This window comes from Amblyomma maculatum, chromosome 6, assembly GCF_055883805.1.
Source record: "Amblyomma maculatum isolate TAMU_Amacu chromosome 6, ASM5588380v1, whole genome shotgun sequence".
Lineage (NCBI taxonomy): Eukaryota > Metazoa > Arthropoda > Arachnida > Ixodida > Ixodidae > Amblyomma > Amblyomma maculatum.
This window is the reverse complement of record NC_139349.1, coordinates 153,211,750-153,238,961: the sequence shown is the minus strand read 5'-3', so window position 1 is coordinate 153,238,961 and position 27,212 is coordinate 153,211,750. Positions and strand designations below refer to the sequence as shown.

General features: G+C 49.4%; 1 protein-coding gene and 1 pseudogene across 1 annotated transcript in view; both read left to right on the top strand.

Annotated features, from left to right (window-relative positions):
- Positions 1 to 27,212, top strand: part of pyd (zonula occludens-like protein polychaetoid) — a 127,592-nt gene that overhangs the window by 13,620 nt on the left and 86,760 nt on the right. The gene's annotated exons all lie outside the window — the stretch shown is intronic.
- Positions 23,338 to 26,404, top strand: LOC146187088 (uncharacterized; annotated as a pseudogene).

The following is a 27,212-nucleotide window of genomic DNA, read 5'->3' as shown; positions in this document are numbered from 1 at the left end:
ACTGATTAGAAGCAAAAGATAAGAGAGGGAGGGTAAGCTTTCGCTATTCTCTTCTTAAAAGTCTTCTTAAGAGACTCTAATTTGTTTTTGCAGCAGACAGTTTTTGGCTGCTGTACAAAATGAAGAGAAAGGAAAAAGATGTAGGGTTTCATTGTAAAAGCCATGCGAAGTATTTTTGTCTGGTTGGCGTTCATATCTCTGCGTGCCCACTGCAAAATCGCTCATGTACCTGGGTTGCGAGTATTTCAGTGCCCTCCCCTGCGGTGCTTCTAGTGCCCAGAGAAGATCTTAAACCCCGTGAATCACGCAATATACGCTCTAGAAGCACGAAAAACAAACAAGAAAGTGCACAGCGCTGAGCCAGGACCGTCGTGCGCGACACTGCGTCGTCTGCTGTGGGGGTCAGTTCAGGCGGCAGCTTCGGTCTCTACACAACAGGTTTTAGGTCCGCGCGCCGCCGTAGGGGTGGTGTCAGTGAACAGGTCGGAAGTTTATAGACGAGATTGTGGTCCTAGCACTTGAGGAAACCTAACTCCCGTTAAGTCGGGTGACTATGCCTCCTTTCATCCTTCTTCTGACGCCCACCCCAACGTTGACACCCTGCTGCACCGCAGCCTTGCTGCTGTGCCGCACCACCTGAACTTATTTTACTGTGCCCCTTTCCTCCTCGAAAGTTTTTTCCGTCGTTGTACTGAGGCAAGCTTATTCTCAATGTGTACAGCCCTTCAAAAGCCTCTTCAGCCCTTCTCCACCTCGTCTTTCGTAAAGCGCTCTCTCGCGCTGGCTGCAAAACCTTCGTCGTTCTAGGCGACTTAATTGCCCCCCATAACAGTTAGGGTCACTCTCAAAACACCCGCAAAGGCAGCTCATTCTTAACAGTTTTCCAAAACGAGTGTCTTTTGATCCTTAATCACTTCGCTCGCTCCATCAGGATTGGATCTAGGGTCCAACGAGATACCAACCCAGACTTTCCCTAACAAGAAAAAAAATGTTTCCAATTAGATCTGGACTAATACTAGGGGTCTCCCTCAGTAGCGAGGCTACATCCTATGTACCACTTTCCCACTCCCCTCCCTTGCTCGCACCTCTACTCGTCTGAAGTTGACTGGGACCGCTTTCGCCACTCATCTCTACTTCTTCCTTTGCTCCTACGCCGACCTCTCAGCCTGGACGGGGACCCTTCTGACGGATGTCCGTACTGCCACATCCACATTCCCTGCAGCACCACACTCCACTACAGCAGGCAGCCATCTGCTGCATTTTTTAGAGGCCTATCATACTGTCCACCGCCGCTCGCAGGCCCAGAAACACAATTGCCGCCTGCGTCTCCGTTTGGCTCAGCTGGCGTCGGACATAGAGGAGCACTGCCCTTCTCTTTGCCAACAGTGGGGCAACCTGTGACCGCATAGCGGTTAACCTGGGCCTTCATAACACGCGTGGTCGCTTCTCAGGGTACTGCTAGACCCTACACACACCAAAGCTTCCCATTGCAGCAATATCTCACATCTCCTTCACTCGTGCCCACTCATGGATACAGAGTTCCTGGAGGCACTCCGGGGCCACTACCTGTGCATCGACACGTCTTGCCGCTTGCTCCAGATCCCCAATCCCAATCTTGACGCGGACATCTCCCTAGGCGAGGTGCGTGCAGCACTATTTGACGCTCCGCACCACCTCGGTCCCGGGTGTGACCGCATCACTAACAATGCACTTCGAAAGCTAAATACCCCCTCTCTCGAAGCTCTTACTCACCTTCTCAGTACAAATTGGCAATCTGGCACTATTCCCTGTTTCTGGACACATGCACGTCTCTTTCATCCCCAAAGCCGGCAACACCATCTCTCACCTCCCGTCTCGGAAAGCTGTTCGAGCATGTCATCCTGTCCCGCCTCTAAACTTACCTGGATGACCTGTATTCAGACTCCATATTAGGCTTTCGCCTCCAACAGTCAACCCAGAATGTCATGCTCTAGCTTTCCGAGGATTTCCTACACCCATCCCATCATAAGCGCACGAGCTAGCACTGCACTGGACCCTACAAAGTATTCTACGATACACTACGCTGCCATTCTGGACGCTCCCTCATCCCTCCGTGTCGGATCCCGTGTTCATTCTTACCTCAACACTTTCAGCACCCACCGCGCAGCCAGAAACTCATATGGCCTACTTGTTTCCCCTTCTTTCTCCCTTGGCAACAAGGGTATCCATCAAGGTTCCATCTTGTCCTTTCTTTTCAACATCCCCCTCTTCCCACTGGTACATGCTCGACACAGTATCCCATCCTTGTATGAATTCTACGCCAATATTCCTCTCTGGGTGATCACCTGAAATCTTGGTGACATGGAGGCCACTTTCCAGGTGGGTATGGATGCGGCGGAGACCCACGCCCGGGATAACGAATTGAAGGCTGGAGCTTTTGCTTTATCTGTCTCGGGGCGTAGTCACCCTATCGCCTTCTACCGTCCCCGTTTACCGTAACAGCAAAGCCATTCCCCTTGTTTCTACCATCCGTCGGTCCAATGGCAAGGGCACTACCCTCATCATTCGCACTCGACTCACAAACACTGTACACTAAACCGTACGCCTCATAAGCCGCATTGCAAACCGCCAACCTCCGCCGCCTCGTCCAGGCTTTACTCATGCGCTTCAAATATTCTCTTTATCTCTTTTTTTCTCGTACCGAGGAGGGCGAAGTCAGCATCCTCATTTGCCAGGCATATACGTCCGCCCTGTCCCTCCCCACATCAACTTCGATGGCTCGGCTACTCTATATAGGCATCCGCAACTCCCTTACTGAGCGCATCGCGCAGTTCAGCTCCTCCGCCTTTCCATGCACCCGTCTGGGTGGCGCACTTTTCTACACCATTAAGCTCTCCTCTGTTATCTCTCCTCCCACCTCACTGCCCATCTCTTCCCACATCTCCTCCCTCAGAGAAGTGCGAGCCTCCGCGCGCTGGAGTCAGTACGGACGACAACCAGCCGTGGCTTATATGGATGCCACCCCATATCGTTGCTACCCAGCCCATGCCCTTGCAGTCACCGACAATTCTCTCCGACTCACTCTGCGTCAGCCTACACTTCAACTTCTGTCGTGGCCGAGGAAGCAGCTATTGCCCTTGATATTACACAGACTTCCGCGAAATACATTTTCATAACTCTAAGCCTGCGATCTACAACTACGGGGTCGGACGGGTAGTACTCACGGCCATCAGTATTATGCGTTCCAGCATCCTCCCCTCTCGCTCTATCCAAATCATTTGGGTACATACTCACGTGGCCCATACTGCAACGAGGTGGTCAATTATATCGGTCGTGATTCGACTAACCAGGCAAGCCCGCCCCCGCCTCGGAATGCGCGCTCCTCACGTACCACGGAATCACTTTGCCCTATCGCCTTTCTCGTCTCACCTTCATCCCTCCGCACAGATTTTTTTTTCCAATGCCACCAACACTAGCGGCACTACCTTCAGGCCCACACCTTTCTTTCTCCAGCACTTGCCGCTTATGTGATAGCTCCCGCGCCAATTACGCTCATATCCTGTACTCCTGCCGGCACACTTGGCACCTGCCACTTGGCACCTTACCAGTTCGCAGAACATCCTTCATGTAGCACTGGAGATACGATCCTGCGCTGTTCTTGATTTGAAGTGCATGGTCATAAGAGACTTCCAGTAAGACTCTGTGACGTTCGGCGATGGGGGATGAGAAAAGGTGGGGAATGTAAGAATGATGTATAGGATCCTGGTTTGCCCCAAAATATACATGATGAGGAGAATTGGTCTGGGTATCGGGCATGTAGAAGTCTGGGGTATGGAGCAGGCCGAGTCTGTAAGCTTCGCCAGTGTGCGGCCTGCGCTATGGTGAGGGATGGGTCTGGGGTGCTTATTCCCTTCGTTTGTATCGGTAGTAGTAGAGCATATCACGGAAGGAGAGCAGGCGCTCCTCATCCTCTATCCTAGAATGTAAGACCTCGGGCTAAGGGAAATAACATCCTCATTGCCGGGAAGGCTGGCATCCGCTGGCGTCCAGATGAGGCTTACGGGGCGCCGGGGCTGCCAGAAACGTAATAAGCGAGCGGCTTTGCGGGATATTTAGTTGTTGGCGTAATTTAGAATCGCAGATTTGGAATCACAGTAAAGATAATTTTTGTCACAGATGTAGAAATGAGAGCAAGCGCGATGGCTGCCTCTTCTTCTGTGGTGGAAATGACGATTATCGAGCTGGAAGTAAGCAGCTTTGCTTGATTGTCGGCTACAGCAGGACCATACGGGAGCCTGACGCATATTCCGCTGAGTCCACGTAGACCACCTCTTAGTCCTCGCTGCATTGTCTGTGAAGGGAGTGAGCCCTGGCTATTCTGCGGCCCTCGTCTCGCTCATGGTGCATGTTTTTAGACATGGGAGGTACGTTGAGGTTAGATAGGAGGTTAAGAGAAAGGTGGACACCGGCACAACCCTGAACTCTGCACTAAGCACGGTGGCGTTACAATCTTACAAAAGGGCCATTTCTTTAACACTAGCTCTCAATTCTCCCATATCCACGGCTCAGACGAAGCGAGCGCCTGCAGGTTCTTGGTCATCAATGAATCTCTGCGACCCTCTCACTGCGTTCAGAATAGCGGCTGTCGACGACGAAGTCAGCGCTTGTTTACGTGACGTGAAGAGACTGTTGGACCTGGTCATATCCTCGCAGTAGCTACGACAAAATTTGGGGTCCTTTTTCGAATACATTTCCAACCATTTCCCCGACGTCTACCGTGGCTTCCGCCGGCTCTCCCACCCTTCTTCACGTCGACGACTGCCAAGCACCACAACCTAGCACTACGATCATGCTGTAGTCGTTGAGCATACCATTATCTCTCGCCTCTGCGCTGCGATGACATGGCTGGAGCCTCAGGTGACCTCCGAGGGAGGGTGGCGGCTCCTGGCCCTGATGGGGCTGGGACAGGTAGAGAGAGAAAGAGAGAGAGTAGACTTTAATAGGTTAACGCAAAAGCGTGGGGGGGTTTCCCCATTCCAGGATACCATTGGCTTGGGCTGCCTCCCGGGCCCTGGTGAGCAGGCTGCGCTGCTCAGAAAGACCCGTGTGGGCCAGCTCTGCCTCCCACTCCGCTTGGCTGAGTGCTCGAGCTTTATATTTCTCTAATTGCTCTTTGCAGGACAGGTAGGTCACCGCCGCTTGAGGTGGGGGCTAGCCTGCCACCGACGTTTTATCTGTTGTGGCCGTCATTGCACCCGCCACCGCTTTGGTGGTGGACGACGGCTGTTGCAGCGCGCGTCTTTCTCTCCCTCTTCTTTTTCTTTCTTCTCTATTTTCTCTTCTGTCCGCACGAGGCAGCGGAGGTGGCTCAGCTACAGAACCAGTAACAGGCCCGTGCATTTTCTTTTCCTTCTTACTACAGCCACAACAACAACAACGACCTCCGCTACCCCCCTTGCGCTCAAGCAGACTCGGTACTTATTTGCGGCAGTTCGAGGCTTCCTTCTTCTCTCACGGTATAACTATGCAAACTGTCAAGTGCTACTGGATACTTTGCGCCCTTAATTCCTCTCCAGTTTCTTCAAGACCTCGCTGTACCACCATCAAGTTCTACACCGTACAAAAGCCATTAGGCTGCTGTATTGAACCGCTGTGCAGTCAGGTATTACTCTCTTCTATAGCCGAGACTGACCACGATCCCAAGTTCTCCAGACCCTTCCCCTCAGCTGCCAGAACCAACCAGCTTAACTTCCCTGCCAATAGCACTCCAACATCATAAGACGCACCTCTATACTTCAATAAAGGCTCCAATCGAAGACAACTCCTTCAAGGCTCCCCAACTTATATCCTTACGGCACCTGCAGTAAGACAAGCCATCGGATGCGCCCTACTTCTCGCCACTTCCAGAACCTTCCCAAGTTAACCAACGGGACTACGCGTCACCGCCTCTGGACATGTTATCACAACATCAAGCGGTCGCGGTAGTGCTGTCATCATTCAGTTGTCAAGGTATGCCTACGCCAGAAGTTGACGTTGGGCCACCTCCCTTGCCGGCTATCCTAATCCACTTATAAACTCTCAAAGATATCGTAAAAAACTGCCAATCTGGCCACACCCCTTCCTATGTAAAGGCCTTTTATAGGGTCCCACAACGCACAGCCGGTGGGGAAGTCGAGCTCGTGTGCAAACTACGCGCAGGTGTTTCCCGTACGCAATGCATGCCCCCAACCAACGGTGCAGAGTCGCAGCCACTGCAGTTTCGGACGAAATATGCAACGACTGAGGACGCTACGTAACCGTTTATTAACCCTAATGTACACTCAACCCGCTACTGTCAGGTCATATGTAAGCGCCACTCCTAAGAATGGTGCCGTTGTCCTAAGTTACCGGTATACCGTGACGATGCCGTCATGCCGTGACGTTGCATGAGGAGCGAACACGGTGTAAGAGTATTCTTGTACCGTGGGAGCGAAGGAAACGCTAAGTGCCTTAGGCGCTATAGTGCCTTCTCCCCATCCCTCCTAGAGGGCGCGCGTTGTCTCGTGACTCTGTAACGGGAAGCTAATGCTAGATTTCTGTGAGCGACACGATCTAGTTATAGTAAATAGAGAAACAAAATGTGAAGGCCAAATCACGTGGGAATTCTGCAACAGGCAGACGACCATTGACTATTGTCTAACGTCGCAGGAAATTTATAGCAAGGTCACAAAAATGGAAATAGACGAAGAATTAAGGGGAGTGTAGTCTGAGAAGTGATCATAAACGTATTAGTCTGCAGATGGGGCCCTTGATGAAAAGAGAAATGGAACTTAGACAAAACGTAAACGCAAAACTAAACGACGATCAAATAGCGCAGATAGCAGCAGACATAGAGGAAGCAATAGAGAAAAGCCCCATGGAAGACTGGGAGTATGAACAGGTAGAACTACTCATAAGGAGGAAAATGCAGGAGGTTAAAGTAGCAAACCGCTGGAATGGAAAGAGGAAGCCATGGAGCTGGTGGAATAAGGAAATCAGGGAAGCTATTGAACAACGACGGGCTGCTTCTAGGGAACACCGAGTGGCAAAGAAAGCACAGGTATCTCAGGAGGAAATCGACCAAAAATGAGAATCATATCGACAAAAGAAACTTGAGGTGCAGGCCCTCGTCCAAAGTAAAATAAGGCAGCCCACCGATCGCTGCATGGCTGACATACACGATGCCTCTAGAGGCGGAGCAAGAAAATCCTGTAACCCTATAAGCTGGCTAGGGAAGAAGAATCAAAGAAATCAGGATCGGATTCAAGATAACGAGGGAAATTGTTTAAAGGGAGACAACGCAGTGAACTACATTACATCAGTTATAGCCGAGTCATTTAAGAGTGACGATAGGGTAATCTCCGCAAATCAGGAAGCCACACAAGGTAGCAGAATACAAAGCAGCTTAGAACTGACCAATGTAAACTGGAAAAAGGCAGAAAAAAATATTCCTAAAAACACATCTACAGGAATAGATGGAATTCCGATCAAGCTGATTAATGAACTCGGTCCAAAAAGTAAGGAAACGTTGTTAAAAGCTCTGGAAACAGTCATAACGAATAAGCAAATTCCGGACAGCTGGCGGCAGAGTAAAATGAATTTGATTTATAAAGGGAAAGGAGACAGGATGCACATAAAATCCTACAGGCCGATTACCATAACATCTGTTATGTACAGGTTAGCCATGCAGGCGGTGAAATTAAAGGTGCAAGCATGGGTAGAAAGTAACAAGATACTCGGAGAACTTCAGAACGGCTTTAGAAATGGTAGGCTCTTAGATGATAGCCTGTTCGTGCTTACCCAATGCATCGAAATATCTAGAGTGGAAAATAGACCTTTGTATTTGGCCTTCCTGGACATAAACGGGGCGTACGACAACGTAAGCAGGGAACTCCTGTGGAACATATTAAAATAAGAAGGTATCGGTTATGAGATAATAGAGTTCCTACAGGAATTATACCGGGATAACAAAATAGAAATTATGTGGGAAGGGATAAGAAGTACGGAGGATGTCAAAGTATGCAAAGGATTAAGACAAGGCTGTCCTCTATCACCGGTGCTGTTCATGCTTTATATGATAAACCTGGAACGGAGGATACAAGACAGTAACCTAGGTTTTAACCTGTCATATAGATTAGGTGGAAAGGCGGTAGAACAGCGCCTCCCCGGTTTGATGTATGCAGACGATATTGTGCTGCTAGCTGAGAGTCTGGAAGAATTGCAAACTCTAGTTAAGTATTGCGGAAACGAAGGGGACGAGGCTTCAGTTTTAGCGCAGTTAAGTCGAGTCTGATGATTTTCAACGGCTCAACTGATCAGGGTCTTAAAATATAAGGCCATGAAATACCTAGAGTAGCAGAGTATAAATATCTGGAGGTATGGGTAAACGCAGGATTGGCATACATTGGAAAGCATGAGCAATCACTTAAGGCCAAAGGGCGAAGGAATGCCGGGATAATGAAGCATAAGGCATTGTGGGGATACAATAGGTATGAGGTTTTGAGGGGTATTTGGAAATGAATTATGGTGCCCGGACTTACGTTCGGAAATGCGGTTTTGTGCCTAAAATCAGAGGTACAGTCGACATTAGAAATAAGTCAGAGATCCGTTGGACGATTAGCACTAAGTGCCCACGGCAAAACTACAAATGAGGTGGTACAGGGAGATATGGGCTGGGCATCTTTCGAAGTACGGGAAGCTCAGAGTAAAATATTATATGAGGAACGCCTGAGGAAATTGGACAGTAACAGATGGGCAGCTAAAGTATTTAAATACCTGTACCTAAAAAGCGTTGACTCACAATGGAGGAAAATAACTAGGAAACTAACTAGTAAGTATGCTAGTCACAAGTACGGAGAAATAAAGAGCATCAAGCAACAGGTGAACAACACAGAAGGTAAAAATTGGATAAATTCGATGGAAAAGAAACAGAGTGTGGAATTATACCGAAAGTGGAAAGTGCAGATCAGGAAGGAAGATTTCTTTGATAACTCAAGAGGCAGTGCCCTACTTTTTGAAGCTAGATCAGGGTGCCTTAGAACACGCAGCTACAAAAAGAAATTTAACAACGGAGATGACGCATGTGCTGTATGTGAAAACTCTAGAGAAACAATTGACCATATTATACTCGAATGTAATGGTATTCATCCGGAAGTCGATGCAGGCGCAATCACTGTTCCTGAAGCTCTGGGGTTTCGAGATAACATGTGGCCGGGTGAATAAACCGGCGGTGGAAACTAGCAAAAAACGACCGGAAGATTGGTGGCTTAAATGCAGAGAAGTGACATAATGTTAGTATTGTGGAAACAAAAATTTAATAAATAGAATGCTGGTTTAGTTAACCATTCTAAATCAATAAATAAGATACAGGGAGAAAAATGAGCATGATAGCTACTGCTACCACCCCGTTTCAAAGGGGGCGCTCCTATATTCCATCCATCCATCCATCTCTGCCGCGCTTGTCGCTGGCTAGGAAGGAGAGCGGGATACACGTGTATCCACACACATTTTGACCCTCCTTCATCTTGCAGCTGCCCACAGTGTGGACTGGTGGCGCTGTGTTGTCGTTCTCTCCCTGTGTCTTTGTTTTGAAGTGCGCTAGTTTGATTTCCAAGAAGGACTGGTGTCATCGGACATATCTACTACATGGTGTAGGCCTGCCATCCAGTCCGTGTAAGACTGTTTCTATGCAGGGCAGGTGTCCAAAGAAATTCACAGGGAAGCAAAGGCGTAGTATTTGTCGCAGTTATTTCAGTGGGCACCTGAATGATACCAGGAGTGCGGCGCTGCCCCGGCTGCGGAGCTGGTTACGAGGGAAAAGGGGCGATGCCACGAAACGCAGGAACGGGCGCCAAAGAGCCGCGCTCTAAAATTATGTGAGGCACTTTGGACCACTAAAGTGCGATGAGGCGAAATCCTTTGCAGCGATGTGGTCCGTAGCTCTATAGCTCTTCACTACAGCACCTCCTCCTCTCTGTCACTCCTACCATTCTTCTTTTCCTCATGGAGCAGGTTGTTGTTGTGATTGTAGGAAGAAGGAAAAGAAAATGTACGGGCCTGCTACTGGCTCTGTAGCTGAGCCACTTCCGCTGCCTCGTGTGGCTGTTGCAGGCCCTACGGGGCTGGGACTGGTAAGTCAATGCCGCTAGCGGCAGGAGCTAGCCTGCCACCGAATTTTTATCTGTTGTAGGCCGTCATTGCCCCCGCCACTGCTTCGGTGGTGGACGACGGCTGTTGCGACGCTTGTCTTTCTCATCATCTTCTTTTTCTCTCTTCTCTATTTTCTCTTCTGTCCGCACGAGGCAGCTGAGGTGGCTCAGCTACAGAGCCAGTAGCAGGCCCGTGAATTTTTGTTTTCCTTGTTCCTACAGCCGCAAATATTCTATAGTTCACTATAGTCTCAACAACAACGGACAGAAGAGAAAATATATAGAAGAAAAAAAGAAGGAGGAGAAAACGACGCGTGCCGAAACAGCTGTTGTCCACCACCGAAGCGGTGGAGGGTGCAATGATGGCCTATAACATAAAAATTCGGTGGCAGGCTAGCCCCCGCCGCAAGCGGCGATGACCTACCTGTCCCAGCCCCATCAGGGCCAGTAGCAGTCACCCTCCATCGCTTCCCGCCCTTCGTAGCAAGTGTCCGTGGAGAATTGTGTCAGATACTGCGTCTTTTCATCCTCTAGACAAATTTGACACACTGATTCCCAGCACTTTACCTGTTTTTTTTTTTCCAGCAGCCAAGCTTTAGAGCGCAACTTTTGGCGCCCGTTCCTGCGTTTCGCGTCGTGGTGGTGGTGGCCTGTAAGTCGTGGCAGCCGAACAGGATCGCCTTCTAGTCCTTCCGGGTTGGGTTGGGGAGGGGGAGAATAGCCGGGTTGGAGGGGTAGGTCCACACCATGTGATAGATGTCAGAAGACACTGCTCCCCAGTGTGGGCACCTGCCACCAAGGGAGGGGTCAAAATGTTTTAGGGCTGCCGGGCAGCGTATTTCGGTTTCCTCGGTGCGGTGGCTCCGCAACAAATACGCTGTAGGGCACAGCAATGTATTGGTGAAACGGCGGAGAAGGAGCCGCTCATCCGCCTTTTTGAAGCCTTTACATGGGCTGGGGTAAAGGCGATGACAATTTTGGTAGTATATTGTGATATCTTTGAAGGTGCAGGCTGGATTGAAATCAGGTTCCTGATCGAGTGGGGAGGAGAAAGCAGCCCGGTGAGAGAGCGCGCGGGCGGCTGCATCTGCATCTGCTGCCTCGTTTCTTACCAAACCCTGATGAGCAGGTGCCCATATAAGGTAACGGAGTGCGGGGTTCATATCCCTTACGCAATTTCAGTAGATTTTATAGGCAAGGAAGGGAGTCCAGCCTTATCTGACGTTCCGACAGGCTCCTGAGTGTGAGGCCGCGAGAGCAATAGGGAAGCCAAGCTGGAGTTTGCTCCGCGACGCTAGCACTCGGTTTCAAGCGGAGCGGAGAAGAACTGCAAAACCTACGCGCATTCGTGCCCGCGCTGCGCACGGCTGTCTGCGGAGTCTGCGCAGCCCGCTCGCTCGGGAGCGCGAGCCACGGGTAACCGCACGTGCACGCGGAGCAGGAGGAGAGTGAGGACGAGGGGGGATGATCGCTCGTCTGAGCACGCAAAGCCTGCGCTCTTTGCCAGTGGGGTCTCTTATTTTTGCTTTTTTTTTTCTGTGCCCCGGCTGACATAAAGGCTGGCTGGAGGCACGTTTTTTATCGGTGCTTTCGAAAGCGAGAAATTATAATTATTGATCCCCGCGGACATTGTTTCAAAGAGCGCTTGTTGGCAGGATCAGACATAGAAAAAACATGAATGCGAATTCGCTACTCGAAGGAGAGAGGCAAGTGACAGGTATTTTGAAGGACTTGAGGCCTCTGTCCTCTTGATGTCTCGGTCCATGTTGTTTAGAGAATGAAGAGTCCAGCCTTCTTTTTGAGAATAACCGATACGTTTGTAGACAGCAACGAGTGCTCCGGGCGCTGGTTAGGGAGCTTCCTTTCCCTTTGTGACTTCTCACTTGAAATGGGTCTTTTGAACTCTTTGTGGACAGACGTTTTCGGCGATGCTACCGGCGCCGTGGTGCCTGTCTTCGACGCGGCAATATTTTCGACCGGAGGGTGGACAGAAGCGCGCGCTCCCTGGAGAGAGAGAAGTGGTTCTTATGTGGAAGATGGAAAGGGGATCGGCGCGTTCAACTGTCTCCTCAGGTATGAGGGATCACCGCCGTTGCGCCGATTTAAGGGGGAGGAGGGTAAAGGGGAGGGAGGATGACTGGAATGGTGGCAGGCAAAGGGCAAGAGGATAGTGAGCCATGAGTGTCGGCATAGCGCGAGGCTTGAAGACGGGGATCGCTGAAAGTCGGCCCATTGTTGCATGGGCGGACAATACGAGAGCAGCGCCCGGAAGAGCGGTGCTGGCGGAGGGGTTCGTACCGATGATGGCACAAGGTCCTGCAGAGGAGTCACTAAGGGAGATTGCGGTCACAGTTTGGGCACAACACTCGGAGGCACGGCATTGTTGCCAATTTAGCTACTTTGTAGCTAGATTTAGCTACTTTTGGACTCAACTAGCTACCAAGAAAGTTAGTCTAGCTACGAGTAGCTGTTTTAGCTCCTTTCTTCAAAATTTAGCTACAAACCTAGCTATTTTGGTGAAATCTAGCTTAAATCTGGCTACATTTCGGGAAATTACTATTCTGGCGTGAAAAATCTTTCCACAGACGCTACACATGATGGAACTGATGTCAGGCACATAGCGCCATCTGATAGTTTTTAAACAAGACGCAAACCAGACAAACGAGAGTACTTGCGAGAAAGAAGGAAACACTTGAAAAGAGAGAGGAGGATGCAATACAAGGTGTTGGCGGTGTTGGCACGAGGGAATGCCTCACCGCCTCTGAGCTTCCTCCCTGTATGCCTCAGCGGGAAAAAGCAAAAATAACAGAGGCGAGGCGATGCGGCTGATGCGGAGGCGCAGCATCTGACGGGTGTCGCCTATCGCGCAGCGCGGGCTCCGATGAGCATCGAAGCCGGGATCGCGGTAAACTATTGTGCATGTGTGTACGCATTCCTACTACTTAAACTCTTAACGTTCCCTGCGCAGCGACCATAAGGCGCCTGGAATCGACCGTCTGATTCGACTCCCTTTGCGGATCATGCGCGGTAAGCGCCGAGCGGATGAAAGAGGCCAAGAGGCCCACCGGTCCGAATAACGCCGAGTCACGGACTGAAGATATCGCCGGACAGCCATTAAACATTAACTCTCCGTTTATAGACCTCTGTGTACGCGCAAAAAGTAGAGGAAAGTCTTTTGCATGTTTACAGAGCAGTGATGCATTCGCAGGTCGTATTTTCTTAGCGCGCAAGCCTTAACGCTTTGCGCCTAAATTACCGGAATCGAAACCTAAGCACATTTACCATTCGAAATTCGTTAACACTTGTCATGCGTAGTCGCCATGTAGTCGCCTGCAGGAAACCATGTCTTGATAGCTGTGTTTAATTTTTACAATAATAGAGCTGCCAATAAATGCCTTATATATCTAAAATATAAAATAAAAATTCTTGGAAAAACATCTAGCTACTTTTAGCTCCTTGCTAGATTTTTTAGCTACTTTTAGCTACTTTCACGCTGCCATCTAGCTACTTTTGCTCACCGACATTTGGCAACACTGAGGCACGGCCGTGCCAGAACGCGACTGGAGGAGGAGAGAAACAACCGAGCGCGCGCGCAAACATGTGCAGAAAAGCAGCGCGGAGCAGAGACAACATGCTTTTCCATGCGGCGGGGAGCAGACGACGCAGCCGCACTGCGCGGAGGTTTTGACGGGATGGATGGATGGATGGATGGATGAATGGATGGATGGATGGATGGATGGATGGATGGATGGATGGATGGGTGGATGGATGGATGGATGATGGATGGATGGATGGATGGATGGATGGATGGATGGATGGATGGATGGATGGATGGATGGATGGATGGATGGATGGATGGATGATGGATGGATGGATGGATGATGGATGGATGGATGATGGATGATGTATGGATGGATGGATGGATGATGGATGGATGGATGATGAATGGATGGATGGATGATGGACGGATGGATGGATGATGGACGGATGGATGGATGATGGATGGATGGATGGATGATGGATGGATGATGGATGGATGGATGGATGGATGGATGGATGGATGGATGGATGGATGGATGGATGGATGGATGGATGGATGGACGCGTTTCCTATAAAGGCACAAAGCATGCCGCCTTACCTTTTGGTTCCTGCCGACAGCGGCCAGGTAAGTTCGCTGCTGTGGGGCTGCCATCCGAAATCAATGACCTAGCTACCTTTAACGATGAGAGGTTCCAACGACGTGGGTCACTGACGAGAAGCCGATGCATGCCATTTTTGCGGCAGTTTCCTCTCTCCACGAGACGAAGAGCGAGGAATTGCCTGACGACTTTCCATGCAGATGGGGACATCTCTCCACGAAAACCTTTGTCTTCTTAATCCCACAGCTACGCTGTTCAGTTACCTCCTCTAGAGAGTGCGCAGTTTTGAGCTCCCGAAGCAGGATCGCGTTTGAGGATAGAACGATTGACGTATGTGGTTTTCCTTTATAAGTGTCAACTGATATCTGTTTCTTGAGGCCGACTCGGTTCCGCGGTGGCTACTGCGGAACCGCCAGTTACAAACAGAGGTGCGAGACCCCCCCCCTCCCCCCCCCCCCCCAAAAAAAAAAAAAAGCCGACAACCATCCCGTTACCGTTTCCACACAATCTATGCGAAAAAAGCGTGCCGTCATTCTTTTATTCTTGTTATTTTTTTTTCTTTCTTTTTGCCCTCTTCGTTGGAGCTCGACGGCGGTCAGAACCACGGCCGGTCTCGAGGGAGAGCGCGCGCGCTCTTTCCTACGGCCTTCTCAATCGCCGCGTGAACAATGGGAACTTTTCTCCTCGAGTTACGCTTTCCGCCGCCGCAAGGGGGGCGACCTGCTCACTGTTCGCTCCGCATCTGCTTCAGCGGCGGCGGATGGCTTTTGCATGGTTTCGCGCTGTCGCTCGCTTGTTTCGTGGTGAGTGCAGCCCCGAAATTAAAGAACAAGGAAGGTAGATACTGCAGCGGCATGTCGTCAGCGTACTACACACGCGAACCTAGTCTTTATATAAAAACACTGTCGCTCAGCAAACGTTCGACAAGCATATGACATGCATTACGGCATGGTAGCTACTTTTGTCCATTTTAATCCGAATTTCTCCCAAGCCTGCACAAGAATAGCAAAAAAAAAAAAAAAAAAACTGATCACATCGAAGCTTCTTCAAGGCTAACATTACAGCAACTCGTCTGCAACAGCAAAACCGTCTTTCAGCGCAAGATGCGAAACCACCCATACATAGCACCAAAGTATAAAATAATTTCATAAAAATGTAATGTAAGTTGCATAATGCTTGCATGATATAAAGTATTAGTATGACAGTCAAAGTAAAGACTGTAAGGTTGTGTTTTCAATGTTACTATAATTTATAGATTAGCAAATGTGTTGTATTTAAACAATATTTTATTTTACAAATAAATGCTGTTTTAATGAAACTTTACATGATATTATGCTTATTATGAAAACAATAAAGAAATGGTTTGATATTCATGACACCACTTGTGCTGAAAGCAATAAAAATAGGCTAATAAATGACGCAGCTGGTGATACTCGATTGCAGTGGCTGACAAACGAGTTCACTTCCTATATCGAAAGCATCCAAGAACCTTCTAAAGCGTTAAAGAAGAAAACTTTCACTGAAGAAACATTTCAAAAAATGCTGTTCATCCCGAGTCTACTGTACAAGTGGTAGAATACCTCCTGGGGAAAGGTGTCGGCTCCGTCCTCATCAGGAAACTCAATAGTGGCCTCATTGAGGCTCTCTTAGGGAAAGTAAGGCTGATGTGCGTAGAGAACGACATGCTAAATCGAGGGCCGTAACAGCGGCACTTGACCACATTGTCAAGACGGACGTTTCATCTTGGAGCAATCAAGGCAGTTTTCGTCGATGCCAAAGAAATCATTTCTGCTCGGCCACAAACAGTAACCGAGGAAATAACGGAATTGTGGTGGCATCTCCTGTAATCCCATTACTGTCACATATTCCGGTTTAGCTTACGTCGATGGATACATTGATAAATTAATCAGTTACCTCGGGTGTGACACTGCTCTATCTTTCTTGAAACTAGCGAAAGAAGCAGCCCCATGTACACTCTTCTATGAGGACAAGAATTCTAGTGGACTGCATTATCCGAAACCAGAGTTTATTGCCCTATTGGACAAGGTTTTCTTAAAAAAAAAAGTACTTGTGCATCTACCATACACAAATGCTCTCGAAGTACTTCAAATCCTGATTCAAGCAGCGCATTTTAATGGCGCAAGGGCGTCTCAGGAAAAAAGCAACGCAATTGAGAATTCGCCATTGCTGAGTTACCCTGAAGGAATTAGCAACAGTCTTTAAGGTCCGCTTCCTTGATATCTGAAAAAATTATCAGAATCCTTCTTGTCAGTTATGCCAAGAAAGTGACAGACACGAATTACAGGCCAGCTCCCTATATGAACAAACCGGCCAGGAAGATTGAGACTAATTTTCTAGCCGCAGGTAACGTTTTGATGAATTGATGAATATGTAGTACAATGTATAACTTTGAAGGACAATTCTTTTATTGTTTGCCTCTCGTTTCAATTAGGCATAACTGTTCATGCCCATTTCCTTGATTAAAAGTTGTTTTTTATCTTTCTATTAAACAGACTACGTCTGTTATACACGTACGTGCGTCAGTCACGAGACGGAGACTACTACATATACATATTCTAGTCTTTCAACCGACTGATTTGTTTTGAACGAAGCTAGAACAGCTCACTCCACTGGACAACTGCAATTTTAACTATAAGCGTAAATTTTGCTCCTTACTCTGAATCTGAGACGCGCCATGAATTTTCGCCGGTGCCTCTTTTGCTCTAAACGAAAACAAGCGGTTGACAGAATCTCCAGCCAACAGTTTGCCATGCACTCACGTCAGGTCGCTCTACGCCTGCTTACAGCTTTCGAAGGATTACTGCATAGCGTGATAAATTTATTTTTGTACAAAAGTTAGGGGCAAAAAATGTTGAAGTAAGTGTACCAGCTTCATTCGACCGTGCTCGGCCGCACTGACGAAGGCGCGCGCGCGAGCGTGAGCGGTGTTGACTATATTTTATTCCTCGTACACGATAAATTTTAGACGCTGATTACGACGTCTTTGTATAAATCATAAGGGGTGAAATGTCAGACCTGCCGGTTGCAACTGAGGCGGGCGCAGCGAAGAGCGAGCGCGCGTTTCCTTTGCGTGTGAACGGCGATAGCAGAGGCGCAGTAGTGGGGCGGTGGCGACCCCACCGAGGCGCGGCGGGCGGTTGAAACAGACCCCATTGGTGAGGCCGTCAGCGGATCATGGTGCGTGCATCCCAAGCCGAAACGCAACGCAGAGCCAAGTTGACTTGACTCGCTAGCGGCGTCAGTGGCATCAGTCAGTCGCTGCTACCTCTTCGCCGCGCACTGTTCCCATAGGCCCACGCGCTGCCTCCAACAACCTCTCGATAATTTAAAGGTCCACTGTCCAGGGAAGGACCTTTTAGGCGAAGGAGCCCAGTGTTTCGATCAGGTACCGGAGATAGCCTGTGCAAAATGCTGCAGTTACACGCGCGCCGCAAAGCAACGAAAATACAAATCAAAGCTCTATCATGCTCTCCTTCGGGAAGCCAGCTTCCCCGTTTCCTGCGCTGGCCCGTCGAACCACAGTAATGACGTACTTCCCGCGAACGACGTCCATTGGTGCGTCTCGCTGTCTGAGGGTGAAGGATGGGTGTCTACCGCTCGCTGCGCGATTTTCCCTCGCCATGGCAAGACTGAATTCTGCGGCGCGCGCTCCCTCGCCCGTTTTTTTTTTTTTCTTTTTTCGCGCACGCGGAGTGCCACGCCCCACCTCCCGCCAAACGCGGAGGAGGAAGGGGAATTTGTCTTGCGGATGCTGGACAACCACGGGAAGGATGGATGGATGGATGGATGGATGGATGGATGGATGGATGGATGGATGGATGGATGGACGGACGGACGGACGGACGGACGGACGGACGGACGGACGGACGGACGGACGGACGGACGGATGGATGGATGGACGGACGGACGGGCGGACGGATGGTTGGATGGACGGACGGACGGACGGACGGACGGGCGGACGGAAGGACGGACGGACGGACGGACGGATGGATGGATGGATGGAGGGGTGGATGGATGGATGGATGGATGGATGGATGGATGGATGGATGGATGGATGGATGGATGGATGGATGGATGGATGGATGGACGGACGGACGGACGGACGGACGGATGGACGGACGGATGGATGGATGGATGGATCTTAATTTTTGATTTAGATTAGTTAACTAAACCATCATTCTATTTATTAAATTTTTGATTCTACATTACTAACATTATGTCACTCCCCTGCTTTTAAGCCACCAGTCTTACAGTCGTTTTTTGCTAGTTTCCACCGCTGGTTTATTCACCCGGCCACTGGATCTCTAAACCCCAGAGCTTCAGAAACAGTTACTGCGCCTGCATCAACTTCCGGATGGATGCCATTACATTCGGGTATAATATGGTCAATTGTTTCACTGGAGTTACCACATACAGCCCATGCGTCATCTCCATTGTTAAATTTCTTTTTGTAGGTGCGTGTTCTAAGGCACCCTGATATAGCTTCAAAATGTAGGGCACTGCCTCTTGAGTTATCAAAGAAATCTTCCTTCCTGATCTGCATTTTCCACTTTCGGTATAATTCCACATTCTGTTTCTTTTCCATCGAATTTATCCGATTTTTACCTCCTGTGTTTTTCACCCGTTGCTTAATGCTCTTTATTTCTCTGTCCTTGTGACTAGCATACTTACTAGTTAGTTTCCTAGTTCTTTTCTTCCATTGTGAGTCAACGCTTTTTAAGTACAGGTATTTAAATGCTTTAGCTGCCCATCTGTTACTGTCCAATTTCCTCAGGCGTTCCTCATATAATATTTTACTCTGAGCTTCCCGTACTTCGAAAGATGCCCATCCCATATCTCCCTGTACCGCCCCATTTGTGGTTTTGCCGTGGGCACCTAGTACTAATCGTCCAACGGATCTCTGATTTATTTCTAATGTCGACTGTACCTCTGATTTTAAGCACAAAACCGCATTTCCGAAAGTAAGTCCGGGCACCGTAATTCCTTTTCAAATACCCCTCGAAACCTCATGCCTATTGTATCCCCACAATTATCCCCACAATGCCTTATGCTTCATTATCCCGGCATTCCTTCGCCCTTTGGCCTTAAGTGATTGCTCATGCTTTCCAATGTATGCCAATCCTTCGTTTACCCATACCTCCAGATATTTATACTCTGCTACTCTAGGTATTTCATGGCCTTGTATTTTAAGACCCTGATCAGTTGAGCCGTTGAAAATCATCAGACTCGACTTAACTGCGCTAAAACTAAAGCCTCGTCCCCTTCGTCTCCGCAATACTTAACTAGAGTTTGCAATTCTTGCAGACTCTCAGCTAGCAGCACAATATCGTCTGCATACATCAAACCGGGGAGGCGCTGTTCTACCGCCTTTCCACCTAATCTATATGACAGGTTAAAACCTAGGTTACTGTCTTGTATCCTCCGTTTCAGGTTTACCATACAAAGCATGAACATCCTTTGCATATTTTGACATCTTCCGTACTTCTTATCCCTTCCCACGTAATGTCTGCTTTGTTATCCCGGTATATTTCCTGTAGGAACTCTATTATCTCATAACCGATACCTTCTTCTTTTAATATGTTCCACAGGAGTTCCCTGCTTACGTTGTCGTACGCCCCGTTTATGTCCAGGAAGGCCAAATACAAAGGTCTATTTTCCACTCTAGATATTTCGATGCATTGGGTAAGCACGAACAGGCTATAATCTAAGCGCCTACCATTTCTAAAGCCGTTCTGAAGTTCTCCGAGTATCTTGTTAATTTCTACCCATGCTTGCACCTTTAATTTCACCGCCTGCATGGCCAACCTGTACTATGGTAATCGGCCTGTAGGATTTTATGTGCATCCTTTCTCCTTTCCCTTTACAAACCAAATTCATTTTTCTCTGCCGCCAGCTGTCCGGAATTTGCTTATTCGTTATGACTGTCTCCAGAGCTTTTAACAACGTTTCTTTACTTTTTGGACCAAGTTCATTAATCAGCTTGATCGGAATTTCATCTATTCCTGTTGATGTGTTTTTATTAATATTTTTTTCTGCCTTTTTCCAGTTTACATTGGTCAGTTCTAAGCTGCTTTGTATTCTGCTACCTTGTGTTGTTTCCTGACTTGCGGAGATTACCCTATCGTCGCTCTTAAATGACTCGTCTATAACTGATGTAATGTAGTTCACTGCGTTGTCTCCCTTTAAACAATTTCCCTCGTCATTTTGAATCCGATCCTGCTTTCTTTGATTCTTCTTCCCTAGCCAACTTATATGGTTCCAGAATTTTCTTGCTCCGCCTCTAGAGGCATCGTGTATGTCAGCCATCCAGCGATCGGTGGACTACTTATTTTACTTTGGACGAGGGCCTGCACCTCAAGTTTCTTTTGTCTATATGATTCTCATTTTTGGTCGATTTCCTCCTGAGATACCTGTGCTTCTTTGCCACACGGTGTTCCTTTGAAGCAGCCCGTCGTTGTTCAATAGCTTCCCTGATTTCCTTATTCTACCAGCTCCGTGGCTTCCTCTTTCCATTTCAACGGTTTGCTGCTTTAACCTCCTTAATTTTCCTCCTAATGAGTAGTTCTACCTGTTCATAATCGCAGTCTTACATGGGGCTTTTCTCTATTGCTTCCTCTATGTCTGCTGCTATCTGCGCTATTTGATTGTCGTTTAATCTTGCGTTTACGTTTTGTCTAAGTTCTATTTCTCTTTTCATCAAGGGCCCCATCTGAAGACTAATACGTTTATGATCACTTCCCAGACTACACTCCCCTTCTTCGTCTGTTTCCATTTTTGTGACCTTGCTATAAATTTCATGCGACATTAGACAGTAGTCAATGGTCGTCTGCCTGTTGGAGAATTCCCACGCGATTTGGCCTTCACCATTTTGTTTCTCTGTTTACTATAACTAGGTCGTGTAGCTCACAGAAATCTAGCATTATCTTTCCGTTACAATCCGTGTATCCATCCAGATCTTCGATGTGGCCGTTCATGTCCCCCCAGCAGAATAATATTGGCCCCGTTTCCAAACTGGCTTATATCGTTACTGAGACATTCAACAAGATCCTTGTTTTCTTGCCTCCATTGATGTCCTGTTCCTAAATAAACTACCCCTAGCCATGTCCTTATGCCGGCAATGGTTCCTGAAACCCAGATATGTTCTTTACAAGATGATTTAATTCTTTGCCAATTTGTTCCCTGGTGTATCAACATACCTACGCCTCCACCCTTTCTTTCCGTTCTCGTTCTGTTGCACCCTTCCCAGACGTAGCCTTCTATAAACGGCGGATCTTCTAGATCCCTGAGATGAGTCTCGCAAAGAGCGTACACACCTATTTTGCCATCCTTCAACTGCTGTTTTATCTCTAGCCATTTCGCTCTTTTTCTGCCTCCTTGCATGTTTATGTAGCTGATCCTAGTGTTAAATTTCTTTTTTGTACTTTTCTTTCTCGACCTCCTCCTTGCCATTTTTTGGGGCTCAGCCTCCGTTATTACACTTCCTTCTTCTTCACTTCTAACTACCTCTGTGCACGGAGTCCTCGCGGACCCCCTAAAAAAGCTACAGCCCTGCCAGACAGGCGCCAGCCGATCTCTGCTCCCACCCTTCTGTTAAAATGAATGCCATCTCGCTGAAAATCCCTACCAAAACCTGCTTTATGCACCTCCCTGTTTACTTCAACCACTTCGAAACGCTTCTCCAGGCTTAACTTTCTTATGTCCTGATTAACTGTCACCACGTCCTTTTCCAGCTTTCCGTTCAATCCTAGCACCTCCGGTACTGTGCATAAAACTATATGCGCTTGCTGTGCTATCTTCCTGAAATCGTCAACTCCCTTAGCTAAACTTTCCACCACTCCTGCAGCGTCACCATTTAACACATCGTTTAGCCCCGCGGCTACTATCACCATACTGCGCTCTGCGGAATTTTTCATCAGCCTATTTTTACTCTCTTTCAGCACTGCCCTCATTGTGCTCCCTGGGAAGGCTCCAACTAAAACTCTCTTATCACCCTTTACACGTTCCAAGATATCTCGCTTGCACCTGCTCATGTTAGAATCTCCTCCGATAAGCACCTGGGCATTCTCTCTCCCTCTCCCAACGGTTGGCTCCTGCTTTCGGTTATCTGTGTCCTTATCTCTGGGATTTTCATTCTTCCTTACTTCTTCCTTTTTTTTTTGCTGAGACGCACAAAGCGGCGCAACGGCCCCAAGTTTTCTCCCCTATCGCCACCTCTTCTGCATGTGTTGTACTGTGGGCTCTGAAGGTGAGAACATTAACCGTTTTGCTGTTGTGAACTACAGCGGCCGTGTATCCCCCGTGGTGAGGGCCGGAGGCGTCCGTCGTCGTCGTCGCCGTCTGCTTTGTCCCTCGTAACTAGCTCCGAAGCCGGGCCAACGCGCTCTCCTGCCGCTACCGTTCACCGCTGCGTGTACACTCCCCTCTCTCTTCCTCCGTGGCGGCGACCGCGTGTCTTCTCTGAGTGCTGCGCACGCTCCTGCCGCCACCATTTGCCGCTTCGTGTACCCCCCTCCCCTCTTCCTGCTTGGCGGCGACGGTGTTCTCCGGTTGCCGAAGCGCCGGCTCGGCATCAGCGGGTCATGGTGCGTGCATCCCAAGCCGAAACGCAGGGCCAAGTTGACTTGACTCGCTAGCGACGTCAGTGGCATCAGTCAATCGCAGCTACCTCTTCGCCGCGCACTGTTCCCATAGGCCCACGCGCTGCCTCTCACGACCTCTCGATAATTTAATTGCTCTCTTTGATCCTCCTCCAATGCCATCCCTGTGCGGCGGCAATCAGAGCGCCGGATCCGTGGCGGCGGATCTCGATATGTGCACCGCCCGAGCCGAAACGCATACCTCAATCCATCGAAAAACATAAACAGCTGATGAGCTGCGCTTGAATTTTGCATTAGGAAGTAACGTAATCGTCAAAAATTTTAATACCATTTCTTTGCATCTAAATTTGATATACGCCCGCCATATAGAATGCACACACAGCCCTAATATTTTGTTAGAAATCTGCTTATTCTATCCACTCGCCACTATCACTCATGGGACACCCGCCGGCGATGGATATTGCCACGAACCGGCCTACAAAGGGATTTGTGGCTGCTCCTGGCCCTACGGGGCTGGGACTGGTAGGTAAATCAGTGACCCGGGGTACATGTCCGGATCTCACCTTTACCAAAAACACTGTACACGCAGAATGAATCAACACCGAGGAAGCCCTCAGTAGTGACCACTGCCTTATCAATACCACCGTAAGAACTAAATCATTCGAAAGACCCCAAGCATAAGCTTGGCTCCCCGACTGGAATAAGTTCCGGAAAAGCTACATCAATTCGGCCTCTATCCACGAACAAGGATACCACGCGTGAGCGCAAGGATTGGTTACACCTGCGTTAGGTGGAAACACAAATTCAGCCCTCGGAGGCACTCCAGGGGTGGACAACCACCTTCTGCACCTCTGGGAACCGCGGCACAGCCTCGTCCGCAGATGGCGCCGCCAAAAACATAACAGAAATCTCAAAATTCGTATCGCTGAGCTCACTCAGCGAGCGGTAGAGTACGCGGCCCAACTCGCCGACTCGAACTGGGTAGACGTGGGCTGCAACACGGCGGCCAGACAGATGTCGAGCCGGAGCACGTGGCGCCTTTACGTGCCCTAATTGGCCCGACTCAAACCCGCGCCGAGACACAAAGACATCTCCAACAAGCTATTCATAGCTTAGATGGAAATACATAAAAATTAGCATGCAAACTGCGCGACCAGTATCTTTGCACTAAGCAGGACCCCGGAGGACCCGCATACTCGTGTGCAGGTTCAGAGAACGCTGACCTGGATCAACCGTTCCAGTTGCACGACCTGAAGGCGGCCCTGGCTAAAATAAAACGAGGAACGGCACCGGGCCGGGACAAGATAACCGTGAAACTGCTTGCCAATCTTCCCGACCCAGCCTATGAAACCATCCTCGCTTTCATCAACTCGATCTGGCTTGGTGAGGCACCTCTACGAATTGAATGGAAGACCGCCCTGGTAACTTCCACTCCGAAAGTCGGCAAAGCCATAAACACAGACAACCTCCGCCTCATCTTCCTCACGTCTTGTACGGGAATGCTGATGGAGACTATGGTGCGGGACAGGCTGTCTGGGTTTCTGGAAAATGAACATACATTCGCAGATACCATGTTCGGTTTCCGCCCGCCAAGGTCCGCTCATGATGTTCGGCTTCAACTCGACTGAGAAATTCTCAACTATGTCGAATATCCCTTCAACGATAAAACAGTACTCGCCCTTGACTTGAAGGGGGCTTTCGACAATGTCACACACGAAATCATCCTGCAACATCTCTCCCAGACGAGCTGTGGACATAACACATTTCAGTACATCAAGCAATTTCTCTCGGATCGACAATCTTTCATCCGAATACAAGACGAAGAACACGGCCCATATAAACTGGGAACGAGAGGAACCCCACAGGGCGCGGTCCTCTCGCCATTACTTTTCGATCTGGCCATGATGAAACTCCCGGCTCAGCTGGCGAAGGTCGAAGGCATCCAGCACACGCTGTACGCCGACGACATAACCATCTGGGCCAAACACGGATCGGTTGGAGACATTGAGGCCAACCTGCAGCAAGCTGCGCAGATCGTAGACGCTTGCGCCCGCCGCTGCGGCATTCAATGCTCACCGTCCAAATCCGAATTTGTGCACATTCGCCCGTCGCCTAAGTGCACCACCAAAATGGAATTATTCCTGGCCAACTGTCCGATACCCGAACATGATGAGATTAGAGTACTTGGTCTCCTTATCCACAAACATCGACGGGCTGATACAACACTAGCAAAACTGCGCAAGGTGGGGAACCAGGTGGGCCGGATGGTGCGCCGGGTTTCCAACAAACGCGGGGGGTTACAGTGCACAGACGCTGTGCGGCTGGCGCATGCATTTGTGACCAGTCGAGTACGCTACTCGACTCCTTACCTCCACCTGCGCAGGTTTGATGAGAACGCCCTCGAAGGGATTCTCAGAAAGATGTACAAGCGTGCCCTCGATCTCCCGATCAACACATCCAACCAGCGTCTTATGGGCCTGGGGATGATAAACACATTCGCGGAGCTCCGGGAGGCGCACTTGACCAATCAATACACAAGGCTTTCAAAAACGCTATCCGGACGCCGCCTACACATCCACCACCCAACGCTTACGGAAGAGCGCGTACGCATTCCTGAAATCTGGAGATACGCCCTGCACGTACTCCCTCTTCCGGTTAACATGACAAGTGACGACCACAGTGGCAGGCGCCTTGCGCGGGCGGAGGCTCTGGCCCGTCACTATGGGAACAAACACAATGTTCTACGTGAACGCCTCCGGCCCTCACCATGGGGGCTAGTACACAGCCGCAGTCGTCCATCAAAAAATCACGGTGATGGTCTAACGTTCCGAGCTCAAGACATAACACATGCGGAAGAAGTTGCCATCGCGTTAGCCGCCGCAGACAAGGACTCGCGAGTCATCGTCACCGACTCGAGAGGGGCCTGCAGAAATATTAAACAGGGGTACATTCCTCTCTTTGCGCACCGCATCCTTCAAAACAGTGACTACCTCGGGGCCCCCGCGTCTCGAACGATTGTATGGGCTCCAGCTCACATGGGCCTTGAAGGAAATGAAACGGCAGACTCCGCCGCCCGCGCGCTCACTCTCCGGGCAACGCCTTCAGACCCTTATAATACGGATCCCGAACCCAATCCGGCTCTCACTTTTCGAGAAATTACTGAATTATTTCAATTCGGCCATGAAATTTATCCTAAGCCTTGTAAGGGCCTTACAAAGGTGGATGAACGCACACCCCTCCGCCTTTACACCAAAACGCTGCTGTGCCCGGCAGTAAACACTTTGATCCTGCCTGTACAGGAAAATGCCCGCACTGTGCGGAGAAGTCTTCGGACATCTTCCACATGGTGTGGGCATGCCAGTCAACCCCGAACCACGCCCCCAAACCCAACCCCACCCGGGAGGACTAGGAGGCAGCCCTGTTCGGCTTCTCCGACCCGGCAAGCCAGAAGGCCCTGGTCCACCGAGCCCGAGCCGCGGCGGTCGCCAATGGGCTCCTGTAATCAGGAGCCCACCTAGTGTGTGCGTGAGGTTGCCCCGGCTACCTCAAGCTTCCTCTAAATAAAGTATTTCACAAACACACACACACACACACACACACACACACACACACACACACACACACACACACACACACACACACACACACACACACACACACACACACACACACACACACACACACACACACACACACACACACACACACACACACACACACACACACACACACACACACACACACACACACACACACACACACACACACACACACACACACACACACACACACACACACACACACACACACACACACACACACACACACACACACACACACACACACTGGTAGGTTACTGCCGCTTGCGGCGGGGGAAAGCCTGCCATCATACTTTTATCTGTTGTAGCCTTGTAGGCTGTCATTGCACCCGCTACCATTTCGGTGGTGGACGACGGCTATCGCGACACGCACCTTTATCTCCTTCTTCTTTATCTTTCTTCTCTATTTTCCCTTCTGTCCGCACGAGGCAAGGGAGGTGGCTCAGCTACAGAGCCAGTAGCAGGCCCGCGTTCATTTTTTTTCCTTCTTCCTACAGTCGCAACAACAATGCTTGTTCTTTTTCGACAGCCGTGGCATGCGGCCTTGCCACTCTAATTCTAGCGCGCGGATCAATTATGTATTATTTGTTTGTTCATGCTCGTTGTCACGAGATGCAGCTTTATCAGTTTCTTTGTCATGCAAAACGCGTCGAGATGTGTCTCGAAGATTCCGACCACTCGCGTATGTTTCTGCAATGTTCCAGGTTGTGC